The 20,325-nt window shown below is 43.7% G+C and overlaps 1 long non-coding RNA gene across 4 annotated transcripts; it reads left to right on the forward strand.

The window, feature by feature from the left end:
• Positions 1-9,277: 9,277 nt before the first annotated feature.
• LOC106976250 (uncharacterized) lies at positions 9,278-19,768 on the forward strand. Of its 4 annotated transcripts, XR_003419259.2 has the most exons (6): positions 9,278-9,692; positions 16,428-16,510; positions 16,814-16,890; positions 17,512-17,671; positions 18,496-18,621; positions 18,712-19,768. It is a non-coding gene; the product is annotated as an uncharacterized LOC106976250 (long non-coding RNA). The 4 variants fall into 4 exon arrangements; XR_003419258.2 differs by lacking the exon at positions 16,814-16,890 and having other exon boundaries at positions 9,280-9,692; XR_008298271.1 differs by lacking the exon at positions 16,814-16,890 and having other exon boundaries at positions 9,280-9,692; positions 17,569-17,671.
• Positions 19,769-20,325: the final 557 nt, after the last annotated feature.

Consider the following 20,325-nt stretch of genomic DNA (forward strand, 5'->3'; position numbering starts at 1 on the left):
AAATGGAAATGTGAACTCTTAGAACCTAAGACACACCTTTATTTGAATATGGACAGAAAACATGTTTGAAATAATTGTAAGTTCTTTGGCTCTGCACTCATCTGGCTTCCCCATACTCATGCTTCCTTCATAGGACAGGAAAGAGAAACAACTAAAGCTCCTTTTTCTTTCAGAATGATCACATGCTTTGGTCATCTCACATGAAGAGAGAAATATTTTCTCTTTTCTGCTCTGGTGAACAATTGTACAGCTCTCCCCTGCTGTCTGGTTGCCAGTAAATTGCATGTAAGGTGAACCGATGAAAGGCAGCCAGACTGGCTCCTAGAAACCCCACAAAACATTCGTTAGATGTCCTCAGCTTGGGGAATTGCGAGGTTACAACTGCTGCTAGGACTTTTCTTTCTTGGTTTATGTCTGTGACCCCAGATAATGGTAAAATGATGTGACATCTCAGTTGAAGTCACAGTTTTAAATTATTTGGCAAAGCTCTGTGTCCTTGTGGCTAATTTCTTCTGCATATTTCTCTTTTAAGCACTTGCCCCTTGTCACATGCTATAAGGAAACAGTCCTGCTCTTTTTGAGATTTTTTTTCCCATTTTATTCCTGCCTCCCAACTGTATTTGGGAGTCAGAAAACCCTAACTTGTCTCTTCTGTTCTGGAATGGCAGCGATTTCAAGGTTTTATTTTATATATGTATATCATAATATTACATATAATATACATATGATATACATAATAATAACATATATATTATATAGTGCCTATTAAATATGTAGTTCTTAATAGAGTAGAAAGAATATTTGTTGATCTCTATTTATTGATTCATTTTTAAAAGTTTATTTAAGAGAGAGAGAGAGTGTGTGAGAGGGTGAGGGGCAGAGAGAGAGAAGAGAGAGAGAGAGAGAGAGAGGGAATCCCAAGCAGGCTTCATGGTGTCAGCACAGAGCCCAATGGAGGGCTCGATCTCACGACTGTGAGATCACAACCTTAGCTGATATCAACAGTCGGGTACTCAACTGACTGAGCCACCTAGGCGCCCCAATTATCTCCAATTTTTATAGAAAGAAAATATCTTAATTGTTCTTCAAGAGTGAAGATGACTTCTCTCGGGATGGATATCAACTCCCCAAATCTTTGAAATTAGTGCAAATGAGGGGTTTGGGGAGAGAAAATGACTATATCTCCTTAGTAGATGAGACTTCCAGTATAAAATTGGGAATCAGAATCAATTTCTGAATACACTGAGAAGGTTCCTCAATGTAGGAGAGAGAAGGTTCCTTTCTGGAAAAAGAAAAACAAACAAAAAAAACCAAAACCACAAAAAACAAACAAGCAAACAAAAACCACTCCAGGAGCAGCATCTCTGCCTAGACGTGAGAGCTATTCTAAACCCAGATCTTCTATGACCCCAGGGAAGCAGGAATGTAACTGGCTGGTGTGATTCAGTTCACAGTGGGCACCGCTGTGGTGTGAAGAGGCAGCAAATGCATCTGGATACGGATGCCAGCTATAGTCACAGGTACTCATTATACTCAGGTAATATCCCTTTTTAAAAATTAAATCTGTGTGTTCATATTCCAGGACCCCATCTGGTGTTTGTGGCTACACATAATTCACACGGGGTCACATGTAACCCACCTTTGTTTGTGCTGTCTACCAAAGCAAGATCTCTGGAGAAGCATGCTTACAGGGAACATTAGCAACATCAAGGAGAAGACATGGGCCTCACGCCATCCGACTGGGGGTCGGGAACAGAGGTGGAGTGCCCCTTGGGGGACTCTGCAGAAATGTGGAATCCTAGGGATGGGTTAGTCAAGGAGAAGTGTGTTCTCGGGATGTTAGAAATCAACATAAGAAGGTGGGAGCCTTGAGGTGAGGCCACGAATATAATGTTTGTTAAAAACAGAGCACTATGAGGCCAGGGGCCAAGTTTGAGGATGGTAAGTATTCTGGGAGACACAAACTAGGATGCTTGCCCTCTAGTTTGGAGACAAAACTAGTGAAAGAAAAATAAGCCCCGTTGGGGAGCACAGAAAACGACATTTTATAAAATGCTAGATTACGTGTCTGATGATTCTGTTTCCTTAATTAAGACTTGCCAGGTTATCCCTCCAAAGTCTTATCCAACCTGGTCCACACCAACTGCGTGGCAACTCCTGGTGGTGTCTGGGCAAAAGCCTTGCGGGCCAGAGGGATTCCTTCCAGACACAGGACTGTAGACATTTTCCACCAATGAGATATGATTTTTTAAAGTGGAAAACAGAAAAAAATTTTTTTTTTGTAAACCAACTTGGGTTAAAAATTTGATAAAGTTTCTAATTATGTATGTATTTAAGCCAGAAGACCCACGTATAGGAAGATTTTCAGGGCTACCGGTGGAAGATGTCATGAGCTAGCCTTGTAATTTTCAGCTGTGATCAATTACTGCTCAGGTCAACCTCTCTAAATGTGTTTTATGTGTATAGAATGCTTGGGGGATTGCTCCTAGCTCTTGACCTTGTGGATCCTCCATCGCCATTTTGCTCCCAAAGTGCCCTCAGAAGCTTTCCATCCAGCCTGTGCTTAATCCACCCGTGCTATGGGTGAGGAAGGACCCGTGTGTGTGACCTTGTTAGGGGAAAGCACTCATCTACCCTTGGCCGGTTGCTTCCTCCACCTCTTTTGATCTACTTGGAAGAGAAGGGAGAACTTCGGTTTCAGAATAAAACCTTCGATTTTGCTGTTGTTACTGTCAGTTAAAACAAACGTTTTAGAAGCTCTTGATTAATTCATTGTAAGCCTCCTCCGCTACCCACAAGCATTGCTGAGTATACCAGCTCTCAGAGGGTCCTGGTACATAGAGAATTAGTCAGATTGGCATGACTTACATTCAAATTATTAAAAATTTTATTTTAAAAACACCTTTATTGGGGCGCCCGGGTGTCTCAATCAGTTAAACGTCTGACTTTGGCTCAGGTCATGATTTCGCGGTTCGTGGGTTGGAGCCCCATATCGGGCTCTGTGCGGACAGCTTGGGGCCTGGAGCCTGCTTCGGATTCTGCGTCTCCTCCTCTCTCTGCCCCTCCCCTGCTCATGCTCTGTCTCTCTCTGTCTCTCAGTAATAAATAAACGTTAAACAAAAAATTTTTTAATGTACTTTTATTGTAACAATTTTGACAAATGCATGTACCCAGTCACCTACACTCCTGGGGAGTTAGAGATCACATCTATCATCCCAAAATGTTCCATTTGCCCCTTTGCAATCGTTCCCCAGCCCCCAGACAGCCAGTGCTCTCTGTCGCTGTAGATTAGTTTTGCCCTTTCTAGAACTTCACATGAATGCAATCATGCAGTGTTTACTCTTGTGTCTGGCTCCCTTTGTTCAACGTGCTGTTTTTGAGATTCGTCCATGTTGTATCAGCAGTTCCTTCCTTTTTGTGGCTTTTTGTGTGTATATGGGGGAAAGATGCTTCCTTGCACAACTGCATACTGGCTGTTAAGATTTTAATGAAGATCTGATTTTTGTCTTTCAGGGCATTCTTGCACATTCTAGTAAAACAGAGTAAAATTCTACGATGTCTCTTTTGCCTGAAATGAATGGACAGTTCCATATGGCTTAAGGTACACTGAAATACCAATTAAACCACTGGCTTAAAATAAAACATATGTGTTGAATTGTAACGCACTGATTTTAGAACGTATTTTTACTGTCAGTTACGGTTATAAATGACTTGACAGTCACGTGAAATCTTTTGATCTCAGAATTACCCAAAGCTACAATTTGTGGGTGCGACCTTACAATCTTTCTCTTGATGTCCTTAGGTTTTGTGTTTAGAGGATTGGGCCCCACGATTTTTGTCAGCAACTTTAAAAGTTTTTTTTTTTTTCCCCTAATCCATTATAAGGCTTTAGAATGTAATTTTCATGATTTGAAAAATGTTGAGAGGGGAAGTAGAAAAACTTCAACAAATTTTTTTTAAGTTTACTTATTTATTTTGAGAGAGAGAGAGAGAGAGAGAGAGAGAGAGAGAACAAGTGGGGGAGGGGCAGAAAGAGAAAGGGAGACAGAATCCCAAGCACCCTCTGTACCACCAGTGCAGAGCCCGATGTGGGACTCGAACTCACGAGCTCATGACCTAAGCTGAAGTCGGACGCTTAACCAGCTGAGCCACCCAGGTGCCCCAACAAGTATTTATTAATCATTTAGTGGAAATACAAACAGTTGAGCTGTTATTCTGTCTCTCCGTAAGTCTGTAATCTACTAGGGGCAAAAGCCATCGAGAAAGAGCCGTCACACGGAGGCCTGTAAGCACTGAGTTTGCAGGGGGGACCGGCAGGGACCACTAGGGAAATTCATCCAGGAGAAGGACCGGCTCAAACTCAGGGAATACAGACGATTTCACAGGGAAGGGCTGACGCTGGAACAGAAATCTAATAGCAAAGCAGAACTTTCAATAAAGGAGAGGGAGGCTGCCTTCTATGAGGTGATGACCGTGTATCAGGACTCTGTCCCTGCCCAGCACAGGTGGCCTGGGCTCTCACAAGGACTCTCAGACTATGTCTTATTTATTAGCCCTGCTTCAGGGATGAGGAAACTGAGGACCTCAAGTCCCCACACACATCCCCATCTCTCCCATTTCCTTTTTGGCCAAGTTTCTTGAAAGAATATTCCATATTCTATATTTGACTCTCTCTGTTTCATCAGCTCCTTTATTACTGTTATTCTTTGCCTTCCACTGATCTACACAAAGCATAGACGTAGCTCTTACCACAGTTCCCTGAAAGGCAGCTGGCAATCGACTCAACTGTTCAATAAAAGTTTCATGAAAGCTCGGCTCTAACATATATGGGGATTATAATGCAGGAAAGACCCATTTTATCTGAGTGATCTTCAGCAAGTTACTTAATCTCTCTGTGCCTCAGCTTTGTCATCTGAAAAGTGGGCATGATAAGAGTCCTTTCCCCTTAGAGTTGTGAGCCTTGCACCGCCTGGCTTATGTAAAGTGCTCAGAGCAGCACTTCGGCAGTGTTAGTCTTTATTATTTCCGTTGTCGATGGTAGTTAAGTAGAACTGGTAAGAAAGGAGAACAAGTCAAAATCAGGTATTGCCACCAAAGCCCACGAGCCTCCTACTGGCTGTCTTTCTCTACAAAGGACTCTCCAACTACAGTGGCTTGTCACTGTCCTGAGTCTCCGCCCCTCCTTGATTCCATTCGGAGGGGGAGGGATACCTACCACCCGCCTGATCCCTGCAGAACTTTAGCTCCGCCCACATGTTAGCGCTCCGCTGTGTGGAACACCTGCACGTGGGGTTCGCTGGTTCAGGTCTTCCCCAAGGACAGAGCGGACTCTTGCCTAACACTCTCCTGACTAAGGGAGGGAGGATTCTTCACCTCCATCCCCAAACACAGGGTCACTTGCAACCCCCACTCCCAGATGACAGTGGGTCCACCCTGCCCAGACCCACCCACAAGAGTAGGCATCATTGCTCTGAATTTGCAAGTGAAGAGGTGCAGAGAAGTTAAGAATAGCCAAAACCCCAGAGCGGGGAAAGGTGATGGAGAATTCCTGTTGTGTCTCTGATGAGAAATCTTTCCATTCTCGGATACCCAGCCCGGCTTCATATCTCATAAATTAGGGTGGAGTTATTTTAAACCAACAGAAACAACTGTGGCTCTCAAGATGTAAAGTTAATGACAAAGGTTGAATAAGAGTGACATTCCTTAAAGGACTTTTCTTGCAGATTTGGCCAACTTCTCAACTAATATTTACACTTACTTTTCTTGTGTCTCCTTCAGGTGAGAGAATGCATGTTCCCTCTCCTCTGTGCACACAAGTGTTCCTTAATTGCTGACAGTCCGGAGAGAAGCCTTTCATCGTCATGCACAGGTTTAGATGTCACCCAGCCAGCTCACACAGAGAGAGGAACAGGCATATGTACAGGTATACATGGCCATTTTTTTTGTTTGTTTTTTAACATTTATTTATTTTCAAGAGACAGAGAGAGAGACAGAGTGCGAGTAGGGGAGGGGCAGAGAGAGCGGGAGATACAGAACCAGAAGCAGGCTCCAGGAGGCTCTGAGCTGTCAGCGCAGAGCCCGACGCAGGGCTTGAACCCACCAACAGTGAGATCATGACCTGAGCTGAAGTCGGACGCTTAACCAACTGAGCCACCCAGGTGCCCCCTACATGACCATTCTTAAGTCAATGTTACCCAAACCTTCATGATCAGCCAAGACTTTTGCTCTGAATTGTGAAATCCTATATCTAAGTGACCATTTGGCATCTCCCTTGGGATATCACAGTGTCTCAAAGTTAAGGTGTCCAAATGCAACTTCTGATTTTATTCTCCCACCCCCAGAAACACGATCTTCCCCATTGTTTCTGATTTCAGCAGATGGCACCACCATGGCCCAAGGAGACAGTGAAGGGTTTAAAAAATATTTTTTTTAATGTTTATTTTTAAGAGAGAGAGAGTGTGAGCAGGGGAGGGGCAGAGAGGGGGTGACAAAGAATCTGAAGCAGGCTCCAGGCTCTGAGCTGTCAGTGCAGAGCCCGACATGGGGCTCAAACTCATGAACTGTGAGATGGTGACTTGAGCTGAAGTCAGACGCTTAACTGACTGAGCCACCCAGGCACCCCAAAATTGGTTTTAATGTTTGTTTAGTTTTGAGAGAGAGAGAGAGAGAGAGTGGAAGCACGAACAGGGAAGGGGCAGAGAGAGAAGGAGATACAGAATCCGGGGCAGCCTCCAGGCTCTGAGTTGTCAGCACAGAGCCTGATGCAGGGCTTGAACCCACTGGCCGTGTGATCATGACCTGAGCCGAAGTCAGATGCTTAATCAACTGAGCCACCCAGGTGCCCTGACAGTGAGGGGTTTTTATTAGAGAATGGCATGGCTAGCTTTATCTATTTTTAAGAACATCATCCTGGCAACAAAGTGAGGTCAGGATTTTATAGTTGAGTGGAGAGAATTGAGTTGGTGGCCATTAGGGAGTTACTTTCTTTATGTTAACAAAATATGATATGTAAGAGTAAGATAATGAAATGTGTTTCTAGAAACTGCTATTAGGTTTATCCATATGAAATGATCATTTATAGTCAACAAATGTTGAGCAGCAGCAATTTTGCACGATTCGGTTAATATGTTGAAGCACAGCAGACAGGCATCTAGATCAAAAATACTCGATATCTAGGGCACCTGACTGGCTTAGTCGATAGAACATGCAACCCTTGATCTCAGGGTCGTGAGTTTGAGCCCCACATTGGGTAGGGAGCCTACTTAAAATAAAAAAATAATAAGATATCTAATTCCAGTAAAAGTGTTGGAAAACAAACATAAGCATTTACTGCTGCTGTAAGTACAGATGGTGGAAAACTTTCTGGAAAGCAATTGTATCCTAAGTCTTAAAACAGTAAAATTTCAGTTATTTTACTTGAGAGAATAAATACCAATGAAAACACCAGTGTGACAGAATTCATCCCAGAATTGTTTATAACAGGAAAAAATGCAACTTGTCCAAATGTTAATTTACAAGAGACTTGAAATAAGCAAGTGGCATCTGTTTGTGAAATAGCATACAACTATTAAAGTGATGATATAAAATATAAATTAAATGTCATGCGAAGATCTCCACAATATATTTTTGAGCAGAAGGACAAGATATAAAACAGATGTCTAATATGATAGTATTTTCATTAAAAAATAGAATTCTATATCTAATTATTACAATCTGCAAAGAAAATAACCTAAAAAAAGATATTCCTATTAACAGAGACTACCTCTGAGTGGTGGACTTTTAGAAGATCTTTTTAAAATATCACTTCTAGTATTTTATAAAAAGTTGGGGCAACCTCATATTATTATTTTTATTTGTTTTAATGTTTTATTTATTTTTGAGAGAGGGAGACACAGAATCCAAAGCAGGCTCCGGGCTCTGAGCTGTCAGCACAGAGCCCGATACGGGCTCGAACCTGCGAACCGTGAGATCATGACCTGAGCCGAAGTTGGACACTCAACTGACTGAGCCACCCAGGGACCCCAACGTTATATTATTTTTACAATAAACCAAAAGCTACATTCAAAAGAAAAAAGCTTCATAAATATTTACATACGTATAGGAACGAAGAATTCTTAGGGAAAATCCCTGTGTTCAGACGAACCTCCCTGATCTTTGTCATTAGCAGTGACTGATACCTCCCTACCTTTTCCATGATGCCAACATTAAAAGCAGAGAATAAGTCCTTCCACAGATGACATTCCGTGCCTGTGAATGATGGGGGTACCACAGGTTTTCGCGGGTACATGAAGCCTGCAGACCTCGTAAGACATTAGCAGGTGTCTCGATTTCTCGCAGACACGAACCGCTCTGCCGGTTGAAAGCTACACTATTGAGTCTGACGCCATTAACATAAATTCAAGTTCTGAAGAAAAAGCGGCTCGTTCATCAACTCTTTCTCTTTCTCCAATTTCCGATTCCTGATTTCTACTTTAAAAGAGGGTGATGCCGTGAGCCTGGTTTGAGGGCTAAGTAAATCTAGGGGCGTGAGATAACCTATTAATATTCTTCTGCATGTGAGAGCCTATACGTAATTAAAGTTTCTACTAGCCACATTAAAAAAATAGGTGGAATTCCTTTTAATAACATATTTTATTTCATTCCGTACCCAAAATGTTAGTACCTCAACAGGCAATCGATGTACAATATTATTGAACTGTCTTACGTTTTCATTAATTCTTGTTTTATTCGAACATGACCTTAAAAAATGGGTCAATACTTGTTACCGTTTATATTCCCTCCCCTTCTTAGCTAACGTTGGCACGCTGACACGGTGTTCTACACCTAGCTTTGGAGGGCATGCCATCAAGATATGTAGATATCAAGAACATTTGAGCATTTTCAAAATTTTACAATCACTGGCTGCTGGACAGAAAAAGAACTTTTGAGCTATGTTCCTCTGATGGCAAGAACCATCAGAAGACACTTACCTCCCTCCCAGGAGGTCGCACCACCTCCAAGGGAGCCAGGGGTTGCTTTTAGCCTGTAAGAGAGGATAGCTCCCCCTCTGAGTTATCTTCACTCTAACTAAGCTTCTCAAGGATGAGGAACTGTTATGATCCCAGAAAAGGATCTCAGGGAGAAAGATATTTGCCTTTATTTAGTCATTGTACTGGGTAGTCGAGAGGCCGTAGTCTGTAAAAGCGTTGGAAGCTGGAGGACAGCCCACAAAGTTAATTTTAAAAGTTATTTATTGACTCTTTGATGGGCGGGGCCTTGTCTTTCTGTGGTACCTCCCCAGAAAGTCCTGAGCTTACGTCTAAAAACAAAGCTTCAGGCTATCCCAGCTCTTCCCAGCTCGCTGTGTGAAAAGCTAACATGGCCTTGAGCGCCGGCTAGACTTGGCTGGGAAACCTCCTTCTCCTGTCTGGGGTGTGATTCTAGCCAGCTCAGGAGCCCAGGTGATCCCCCATGGTTGGGGACCAAGAAGACGTAGTTTGTGAATCCAGGTTAAGCAGTCACTGGCTGTACCCACGAAAACTCCAGAAAGTGCCGCCATCCTTGAGAAAAATCTGCCTTCAGACTGACCGAGGTGCTGATCGATCCTTTCCGCAAAGGAGCTCTGGGAAGTGGGAAACTTTTGCCAGAGGACAGACTGCAGAAGGATCCAAGAGTCACCTTTGCTCAGGTTTCTGCTGGAATGAACTTACTCGGTAAGTATTCCCCAAACAAAAGGCACGATAGTCACCTTTTGGCTTTATCAGGTGTTAACATTTGGCTGCAAATAGGATAAACCACTTGCACCACCCAGGTTCCTGGCTTCCTCAATCGGAGGGGTTCTTGGGGCGGCAGGTGCTGTGGATGGCTCTTTCCGCATGTGCCCAGGCTGCCAAAGGACAGACAGGTGATGCAAGGGCGATAGAAGGTGCAGCACATTAGCTCCGTGGTGCATGCCGGAGGTGAGCAGTTTCAACAAAGCCAAGGGAGAAAATCTACCTGACGGTGGTACGCCCTCATTAAAGGGATCAGACCTCTAAGGGGAAGTTCGTGGCTGCGGGGGCTTTGGAAGCCCCTCTCAACGAGAAACTTCTGTAAGGATTCTGACCCCATCCTTCACAACTTCTCAAGCAGCTGAGTTCATCAGACTGGCTGAGGCTGAGGACGCTCTTTGCAGGAACATTCTCTGGAAGAAGACTCAGGCAGCATGGTGTGAGAACCTGTTCCGGTCTGATGTGTGGCCCCTGTTCTGATGCTTGATGACACTTCTCAACTCCTGAAGAATAAGGGGTGCACCTTCCCCCCCTCCTTTTTGTAAATCACAAATCAACAGGACGTAATAGTTCCAATGCCACTTCTCTTTCTTTCCAAAACTCCAGCTTCTGTCCCTTCCAGAGTTCAGTCCTAAAAGAGCACTCAGAAGAAGTATTCAGAAAATATGGATTTAGCACAGAACAAAAGTAGCCCAACTCCACCCCTGGGGAGTCATTAAAAGCAGTAAGCCGACAGCTAATCTACAACACTGAACAGTAACAAGTACCTGTTCTGTAAGTAATCCAGGGAGCCTGAGTTGATGTGTGTGATTTGGGGCAATCACGAGTGCTTTCATTCGGGGAGAAGTTCATGCTTGTGTCAAGATGAAACCTCACGCCCTCGGAAAATGTAAAGAATGCTGGCGTGTTTTCGTTAGTCTTCTGTAGTTTTCACACCAAGTAAAGACTGTAGAATTTACATGTATTGTTATTATTCTAACTGAAAGCAAACCAGCGCCCTATTTGATAGGTATTACGCCTGGAGTCGTTTTAAAATACTGGGTCATGTCTGGAAATGGATACAAGTTCCTACATGATCACACTTTAAAAAATCACTTAACTGTTTGCTTGGGTTTTCACTAGTGGGGGAAAAGAGAAAACATGATTTAAAAATGTAATCATTACAGACGATGTGCTTGACGGTGGGGAGGTATGGAAACCATACTCCCAGCCAGTTACACTTTAAACAAAATGTAAATACACATACTTTAAGACTCAGAATCCAGACAAGCATTTACATAGCAATGCACCAGGAATTTAACATATGTTAAAGTAGAGAAAACCCCAGGCCCCAAATGGTGTCACTTAGACCAAGTTCCCAAACCCCAGGGGCTTAAAACCCCTTCTGACCGCAGTTTCCATCTTGCCCAAGAAACCTGGCCTCAACCAGTCAGTCAGGAAAAATTTTCTTTCCATCAGTGGCAACTGGGGGCACTGGGTCCTCTCCATCTCCCAAAGAAAGATCAGGGAATCTGTGTGAGAAGACACCTTGCCTTCCTTCCTAGCAAACTGCCTGGTCTGGAACAATCGTTCCTTACCGTCTGTCTCTAAAAACCTTCCATTTTCTACCATTTCTCAGGACTTCCCTCCACTTGCTAGGTGGGGCGCTGCCTGATTCAGGAATGGCTTGGTTAAGCCAATTAGGTCTTCAAATGTCCCGGGTTGAATTTCATTATTTAGCACATATGATGAGTGATATGTATTTTCTTTCCTGAAGTGGGGTCCCATTTCCTCCCTTCCTTCCTTCTTTTCCTTCCTTTCTTCCTTCCTCCTTTCTTCCTTTCTTTTCTCCTCCTGCCCTCCCCTCCCCTTTTCTTTCTCTTGTCTCTTTTTGTCACACAAAAAGACATCATCTCACAAAAATGATCTCTTCTTTTCAAACTAGGCTTTTTGGGGGGGGGGGGAGGGGAGAGTGGTTACCTTACTTGCTTCTTTCTATCCCCAGGGAACTGTAGGTCTGTTCCCACTCCCTCTTTGTGGGTGTAGTTTGAGCAAACAGATTCCTTTCCCCCTCAAACTAAGTGCCTTCTAATTTTTACGAATTATAGGAACTTAAGTAAAACTTTAGTAGATTAGCTCATATAAATAAATATAATAAAATTCATATGCCAGATAAATCCATTTGTGTTCTGGAGGGGCTCAGACTTACACAGCAGGTAAGGAGCCTCGAGGCCACACCACCGCATCTGGCCGGCCTGCCTCTTGCAGACAGACCCACAAGCTCTGTGTCCCCCAGTGCCCTTGCAAGCCGGCTGTCTGCTGGGAGGTGCATTCCACACAGTCCTAGCCTAGGGTATTGCTCCCTCGGGAAACAAGACAAAACATCCAACCAAATTAAAGGAAAATCCAAACAATAAGCGAAGGCATTTCCTACAATGCTAGTCTCTTTTAACACTGATCAAAAACTTCTAACATTATCAATCCGTTTCCTCTATTAACAACATTGCTTACTATTTATTTTGTTTCTTTTTTTAAAGCCTACTATTGTGTGTGTGTGTGTGTGTGTGTCTGTCTGTCTGCTGTGACAGAGAGAGAGAGAGAGACTTGGAGTTTTTCTGCTATAAACACTGCTCGTAACTCACATTTTTCTCAATATGACATTGCTTTTCTAACTTTATAGGATCTTGCACTGTGCCTAAGTTTTAAATTTTTCTGCAATCAGTCCTGAAAGCATAAAAATAAAAAATAAGTTGATGTCCTAGAAGGTTGCAAAAATGGCCACAGGTTTTCACTCCTTGTATCCATTCCCTTTGCAATGCAACTTTGCAGCTTCGCCCACTGCCCCCGTCAAGAAATTGACCTGTTTCCGCACTCGTGACCCGCGCTGGCCAATGGAATGCGGTAGAAGTGACCGTGTACGCCATTTGCTCTCTCTTAAAACCCCACCTCTGCCATGTGAAACGTCCAGGCTGGCCCAGTGCTAGATGGGAGGCCGTGGCCTCGTTGCCCCCACCCCTGCCAATATCCAGCCAACCGGTAAACACGCGGGTAAGGTCATGCCGCTCTGTAAGGCCCAGCCCACCTGCCAGTTGACCTCAGTCTCATGAGCGAGCCAGGCTGAGATCAGCCACACCTGGCCCAGAGGGACAGAACGGCCCAGATGACCTGCAGACACGTGACTAACAGTAAATGATTGCAGCTTTGTGGCACTAACTTTGGTCTGGGGCCTCAAATACCTGATTCACTTACATTTTCTTTGAACATGTTTTGTTCTTAACTCTAACCCATATAAAGCCTACTTTTTTTGCATAGGGTGAGGTAGTTAAGGGGCTTTTATTTGTTTTAGCTATATGTGTGGCCAGTTTTCTCAACACTATTGAACTTTCTTTCATCACTGATTTGAAATGCCATGGTTTTCATTAACTAAATCCCCACATGCACAAGGGCTTGCTTCTGGACTGGCTAATAGGTTCTGATGTTTTATTTTCTGTGTCTGAGCCAATAACACAATGTTTAATTCCTTAATCTGAGAGTATGACTTGGTATCTGGAATGTTCCTGTGAAATAACGTAGGGGCCCAATTATTAGAAGTAAAGGGAGGGGATGTTATCTTAAATACTTTCGTATTTCCTCTAGAATCCACGTAGCTCCTGTGGACATGGTGGTGACTGCAAAAACATTTGGTCTTCTGCATTGCAAATCTGTGGCGTTTAACATACTAGGAATAAATTTGGGAGCCTGTGGTTTACAGAGATGATATTTATGGTCCTGATCTCTTTTTGTCTTCACCAGTCTATCAGGTACAAGGTCAGCAAGCTGAGAAAGGCTATATCACCATGATGGTGGAGGAAGAAGCAGGGAAAAGAAGGAAAAGCAGCAGCAGAAAAGGAAGAGAAAAAAACTAACATCTACCGAGTGTTTACTCTGTTAGTGTCTATACCAAACGCTGTACCTGCCTTGCCTTCTTTTCAACGTTTATTTATTTTTGGGACAGAGAGAGACAGAGCATGAATGGGGGAAGGGGCAGAGAGAGAGGGAGACACAGAATCGGAAACAGGCTCCAGGCTCTGAGCCATCCACCCAGAGCCTGACGCGGGGCTCGAACTCACGGACCGCGAGATCGTGACCTGAGCTGAAGTCGGACGCTTAACCGACTGCGCCACCCAGGCGCCCCTGCCTTGCCTTCTTTACAGCTTTGTGAGGTTAGTGCTATTTATATATCCAGTTTTCAGAAGAGAAGGTGAGAGTCGGAGAAGTTATGTAACGAGTTCAAAGCCACACAGTAAATGAGTCAAAATTCTGAATGAATGTGAATGCAAGGAAAAAAAAACAAACCTGGAAGAAAATCCACTTCATGGTTAGCAGTTGACTGGGATGCCGTGGGATTCTGCAGTCACACGGTGGGCGGTTTTCTCTCTCACAGCCTGGCTGGACCAGTAACCAAGGGAGGAGGCGGGGGCAAGACATGTTCTGCGATCGGCCTCACGGAGCTGTATTACCCAGCCTGCCCCGCGCCCGTCTCGCCTGCCCCGGTCTCCCAGGACATTGCACTCTTGCCTAGGATCTGGCTTCTGGATGACTCTCCAGTCCTTACCTTTATAAGGGGTGGAACCAGATCAATGAAAGAATTTTAAACAGAAAAGAATTAATGAGAAATAGGTGACAAGGACGTTTAGAAGGGACAGGAAAAAATTCAGTTTTGCCCTTTACTTCCTATTTCCGCTTCTCAGGCCCCCTGTCGCCCAGGTGTGCACACGTGGTGGGTGTTGGCCCTATTTGGCAGTGTTCGTTATATTGCAACGGTAAAAAAAAAAAAAAAAAAGGTAAAGGTTGGATTATGAATATCGGGACAGAGGTGATAACCTTTTTTTTTTTGGCCCAATAGAAAAACAGAATAGGACTTCGGAAAAGAGAAGAAAATAGGGGGAAAGCAATAACTTATAAAAAGAAGAATAGAAAGGACAAAAAAAAGTGAAATAAATTAAAGTCACAAAGATGGAAAGGATAACACGGAGTTGCCGATAGGTCCGTTACATAGGAATGGACTGAATTCTAGTAAAAGACTCAGACAGGCATTTTTCATTTCATTTCATTTATTTTTAAAAATAGTTTTGAGAGAGGGGTGCCTGGGTGGCTCAGTCGGTTAAGCGTCCGGCTTCGGCTCAGGTCGTGATCTCGCGGTCCATGAGTTCGAGCCCCGCGTTGGGCTCTGTGCTGACAGCTCAGAGCCTGGAGCCTGTTTCAGATTCTGTGTCTCCCTCTCTCTCTCTGACCCTCCCCCGTTCATGCTCTGTCTCTCTCTGTCTCAAAAATAAACATTAAAAAAAAAATTTTTTTTTTTTTTTGAGAGAGAGAGAGAGTGCATGCACCCAAGCAGGGGAGGGGAAGAGAGGGAAACAGAGGCTCTGAAGCAGGCCCTGTGCTGACAGCAGACTGTCTGATGCCTATGAGGGGCTCCAACTCACTCATGAACGGAGAGATCATGACCTGAAAGGAAGTCAGCCAAAGTTTAACCAATGAGCCACCCAGGTGCCCCTAGGCATTTTTCATTTTAAAAGACTACACATAAAGTTAAATGAAAAAGAGAAAATCAAGGAATGCATATGTAGCAAATATACGACATTCTTATTTGCTTTTTACTTGTACCTGATGAGGTGAAATTAAAGGTTCAAGGTCAAAGACAAAGGTTAGGGTATTGGGCTGCAACCTAAGGCAGCAAAGGTGAGCATCTGGACGGATGGGTGCTCTTCTCTTTGTTTCGTCTCCTCCTTTTTTTCCCTTTCTTTTTATTTTTTTAACGACAACAGCTAGTTTTTTGTTGAACATTCACATCTCATAAAAATAATTAAGTAGTGAGATGATCCAGGAAGCCAGCTTGAAGTGAGTCGCTTAAAGGTAAAAACAATATTGTTCTGCAGGGTTAAGATTGTGATTAGATTCTTAATTGGATTCTGACTACATCCAGTTAAATTTATGCACAGTAAAGTTAAAAATTAAAATTGAGATGTTAGCTACTCTAGGAACAGAAATAGAGTGTAGAGAATACTACCTCTTCCAAACAAGTAGATGGTAACAAATAAAAAAACTAAAATAAAAGCTCAAGCCAAAAAAAAAAAAAAAAAAACAAGAAAGGAGAAAAAAAATGGATGTACAAATGTAAGATTGTAGGAAAAACACAAATTCATTCATTCAACAGTTATAGTATCGAGGGCCTACTAGAAGCCACATATTGTGGGATACAGCAGTAAACAAAACATAGGAAATATCTGCCTTCATGAAGCTTCTGTCCTAGTCAGGGGAAACGTAATGGTTCAGATAAATGAACAAATCATGCGGCATGTCTTACGATGATAAACACAAGACAAATAAATGCAATGGATATGTTAAGGGTGGAAGAAAGCTTGTCAAAAATGGCCTCACTGAGAAGGTGGTTTTCAAAAAAAAATATGAGGGAGGTAAAGAATTGGACCACGTGGATATGAGGGGACGAGCATTTCAGACAAGGGAAGTGCAAATATCCTGGGGCTAGCCTGAGCTTGAGGAGGCTACACAGAACATAGGGGAGGGTAGGAGGAGGTGAGGTCAGAGGTGAGGCAGGATCAGATCATTGTAGGACCTTTCACTTTAAGTGAAATGGGTAGTCTTCAGAGGATTTTTTGAGAAGAGGGAGATGATCTTTTTTTTTCTTTTTCTTTTTAGGAGGCTCATTCTAGATGCTGCAATGCGAGCAGACCACAGGAAGAAACAGCAGACGGTGATTGGGTGGCTCCTGTGTAATCCAGGTGAGGGAGCGTGCAAGTCAGAGAGGTGAGGGATAGGAAGGGCAGAGGAGTCTGGAGAGATTGCAAAGAGGTTATCCACAGGGTTTGCCGACATCACAAGTGCGGTGCGCAAGAGATGAGTCGGGGTGGTGTTTATTAGGCACTTGCAACTGTGCAAGCGAATTAAGTTTATAATTGCAATTAACCCTAAATCTGAGATATATACCATTATCATCCCCCAGTGAGCTGGAGGAGCCAGCGTTGCCGGCAGGTCGTTGGCCAGTGCATCACCCTTGGTGCGCGCTCTCTCTTCCTCCCTTTCAGAGAAACCTCCCAGGTTGCCAAAGCCAGGTTTGCTTGTTCCCTACAACTTTGACCAAACCCAGATGCCCTGGCCCAGAGTGAGTGCGTGTGTTTGGCAAAACTGCCCTGCACTACATAGAAAAGTGAATGTTGCTTAAGAAAAGCCAAATGCAGGGCGCCTGGGTGACTCAGTCGGTGGAGCGTCCGACTTCGGCTCAGATCACGATCTCGCGGTCTGTGGGTTCGAGCCCTGCTTCGGGCTCTTTGCCGACAGCTCGGAACCTGGGGCCTGCTTCAGACTCTGTGTCTCCCTCTCGCTCTGCTCCTCCTCTGCTCGCGTTCTCGCTTTCTCTCTCTTTGTCAAAAATCAATAAACATTAAAAAAATTTTTTTAAAGAAAAGCCAAATGTGATCTCTTGGCTTTTAAGCTTGTCTCGCAGAAAATCATCATGTCACCTTGGAGGAGGTGAAACTGGTGAAGGCAGCAAATGATTTTACTTGGTACCACCTTACAAACGAACAGCCCCATCTTTCACGAATCAATGAACATTTATGATGGAGGAAAAATCAGTGGATGGCACATATCTCATGTTTAGGATTAACTGCGATTGTAAATTTACCTGTCACGATTCCAAGGGCATAATAAGTGCATTGCAAATATTAGCTGTCATCATGACCAAATAAGTAAAATCTTTAACAGGTTTTTTTTTTTTGAGAAGTAATGAACTTGGTAAATGTTAGCATTCGTTTGCAAATTGTCTTCTCCTCCATCAAAGAGATGGGGACTGAGACCTGGAAATACGTAAAAGCTTAAAGGCTAGGACCCGCCACCGACTGAGAATCCACATAAATGATGCAAAACTCCTCTAAAATTATCATGTGAGTCAGTGAAAGATAAGAAAATAAAAAAAGTTCTGCGACGTTTTCCCAAATCATTATTTTTTAAATGAGGAACACGTGCTCGATACTCAGAATTAAAGTCTAATTTAGCAAAGCAATTAGAACAGCATCCTATCATCGGAAATGCTTCTAGAGTTCCTTCCCTATGATGTAGCCTCCTGAGTGGCTTTGCACCTGCCAGTCTATGAATGTCCTCACCTGCTTAAGTGCTTGGCACCTTCCCTTCCTGGTACCTACGCAACAGTCTCCTTACCACAGCCAAAGCCTTCCCCATACAAGTTTCTTTCTTATCCCCAGTTCACCGCTTATCCATGAAACAGTGTCCCTTCTCAAGCTTCAGCATCGATAAGATTCATGTGAGCAGTCTGTTCAAATGCAGATTCCCGGGCTTCAGCCCCGGACTCCAGATTTAGTAAACAGGTGAACATGGGACTCTGTTTTTTAACAGATGACATTCTCATACACATTGTCCACTGACTGTCCTTGGAGAAACATTGTTTTGAGAATGGTGTGCATCTTGGTGCTCAAAGCGTGAGCCACGGGCCAGCAGCACCTGTAGTGTTTGGGGCTGGTTCGAAATGCAGAATCTGGGGCCCCATCTGAGACCTTCTGAATCAGGATCTGCCTTGTGACAACATCCATAGGCGCTTCACATTCATGTTAGATTTTGAGGAGCACTGATTAGATCAGACAAAAGAAATATGTTGACCGTATGTTTTAGTAAGGGCTTTTTTTGTACTTTGAGGCTTTAATTTTAAAGTGTTTTTTGTTTTTTTGTTTTTTTGTTTTTTGAGAAATCATAGACACTGTTCTCCACTCCTCCGATTTGGTTCCCTTCTCCAGAACATGAAGATTTCTTACGGAGATTACTTTATCTTTCCCTTTACAAAATCAGTTTTGAGGAATTTCTGGCTCATCAAGAGAAGCAGGTGCTATTTTAAATCTAGTATAATTTTTTCAACCGTGCATAGACAGTTCGTGCAGTTACTAAGTATGTACGTTTGATTTGTTTGCTTCAGCCATGACATTGGGGTCATCCTCCAGACAAATACCTCATCTCGCCTGATGAAATCAGGAAGGTGCTTCTGGTGTCCAAGGGATGAATGTCTCATCTCCTGGGAGGGGACTGAAGTCCTCGGCCAGGGGAAGCCAGAACATCTGTTACAGGCATGATCCAGCCTGCTGGCTGAGCGGAATCTACGGAGGCACTTAGAATAAAGCCTTGGGTCTTCATGAGAAGACATTGCCGTGGTCATCAAGCCATTTGCAATGGAATCCAGGATGCGCTCATAGGGACTAAATACGCTTATGAAAAAATGGTTATTAGTATAATAGTGGGTCCAAAAAGCTCACTGTCTCAGGCACTGACTTTCCTTTGGCTCATTTGAAAAAAAAAGATGGGGCACCTGGGTGGCTCAGTCGGTTAAGCGGCCGACTTCGGCTCAGGTCACGACCTCGCGGTCCGTGAGTTCGAGCCCCGCATCGGGCTCTGTGCTGACAGCTCGGAGCCCGGAGCCTGTTTCGGATTCTGTGTCTCCCTGTCTCTGACCCTCCCCCGTTCATGCTCTGTCTCTCCCTGTCTCAAAAATAAATAAAACGTTAAAAAATTTTTTGAAAAAAAAAGTTTTGTTTTTGTTTTTTTTTTTTTTTTACTCACTGGAAACAGACTTAATATTTCAGGAAGAACATTTTCACGAACAGAAATTAATTTTGCAGATTCAACAGAGCAGTTCAGATAATGAAAAAGACTGGAAAGACAATGCAAAAGAAGTTTGACTTTTGTTCCCAAAGCACTGTGGGTGCTCCAGCTGGTACTTCTCTTAGAAATAAAACTTGAGGGGTGCCTGGGTGGCGCAGTCGGTTAAGCGTCCGACTTCAGCCAGGTCACGATCTCGCGGTCCGTGAGTTCGAGCCCCGCGTCAGGCTCTGGGCGGATGGCTCAGAGCCTGGAGCCTGTTTCCGATTCTGCGTCTCCCTCTCTCTCTGCCCCTCCCCCGTTCATGCTCTGTCTCTCTCTGTCCCAAAAATAAATAAACGTTGAAAAAAAAAATTAAAAAAAAAAAAGAAATAAAACTTGATACTTGGCATTTTGCTTCTCTATCCCGTTTTAAATTCTCTCTCCCACCTAGTGGGCTGTCGGGAAGACCCGCAAGGTCATAATCATGAGCAAAGATGGAGGCTACACAGCAGTTGGTGATGTGGGAGTCTTGACCCTCTATTCATGTAGCTTCCTTGAGAAGTCCCCTTCTCTGATCTCAGCTTACCACCATGCTATGACATATTGCTGCTATAAACTTAGGATTTGGTGGACCCAACAATGCCCAGCTATAGTCAAGCACTTGTCTTTTTTTTTTTTTAATTATTTTAATGTTTATTTATTTTTGAGAGAGAGAAACAGAGACAGAGAGAGAGAGAGACCACAAGCAGGGGAGGGGCAGAGAGGGAGGGATACAAAGAATCCGAAGCAGACTCCAGGCTCCGAGCTGTCAGCCCAGAGCCTGATGTGGGGCTCGAGCCCATGAACATGAGATCATGACCTGAGCCAAAGTCGGACACGTAACCGACTGAGCCATCCAGGCAGCCCTCCATTCACTCTTTCATACTCGTACGAGTCCTAAATAATTGTAAGCATC

Source organism: Acinonyx jubatus, chromosome B2 (genome assembly GCF_027475565.1).
Source record: "Acinonyx jubatus isolate Ajub_Pintada_27869175 chromosome B2, VMU_Ajub_asm_v1.0, whole genome shotgun sequence".
NCBI lineage: Eukaryota > Metazoa > Chordata > Mammalia > Carnivora > Felidae > Acinonyx > Acinonyx jubatus.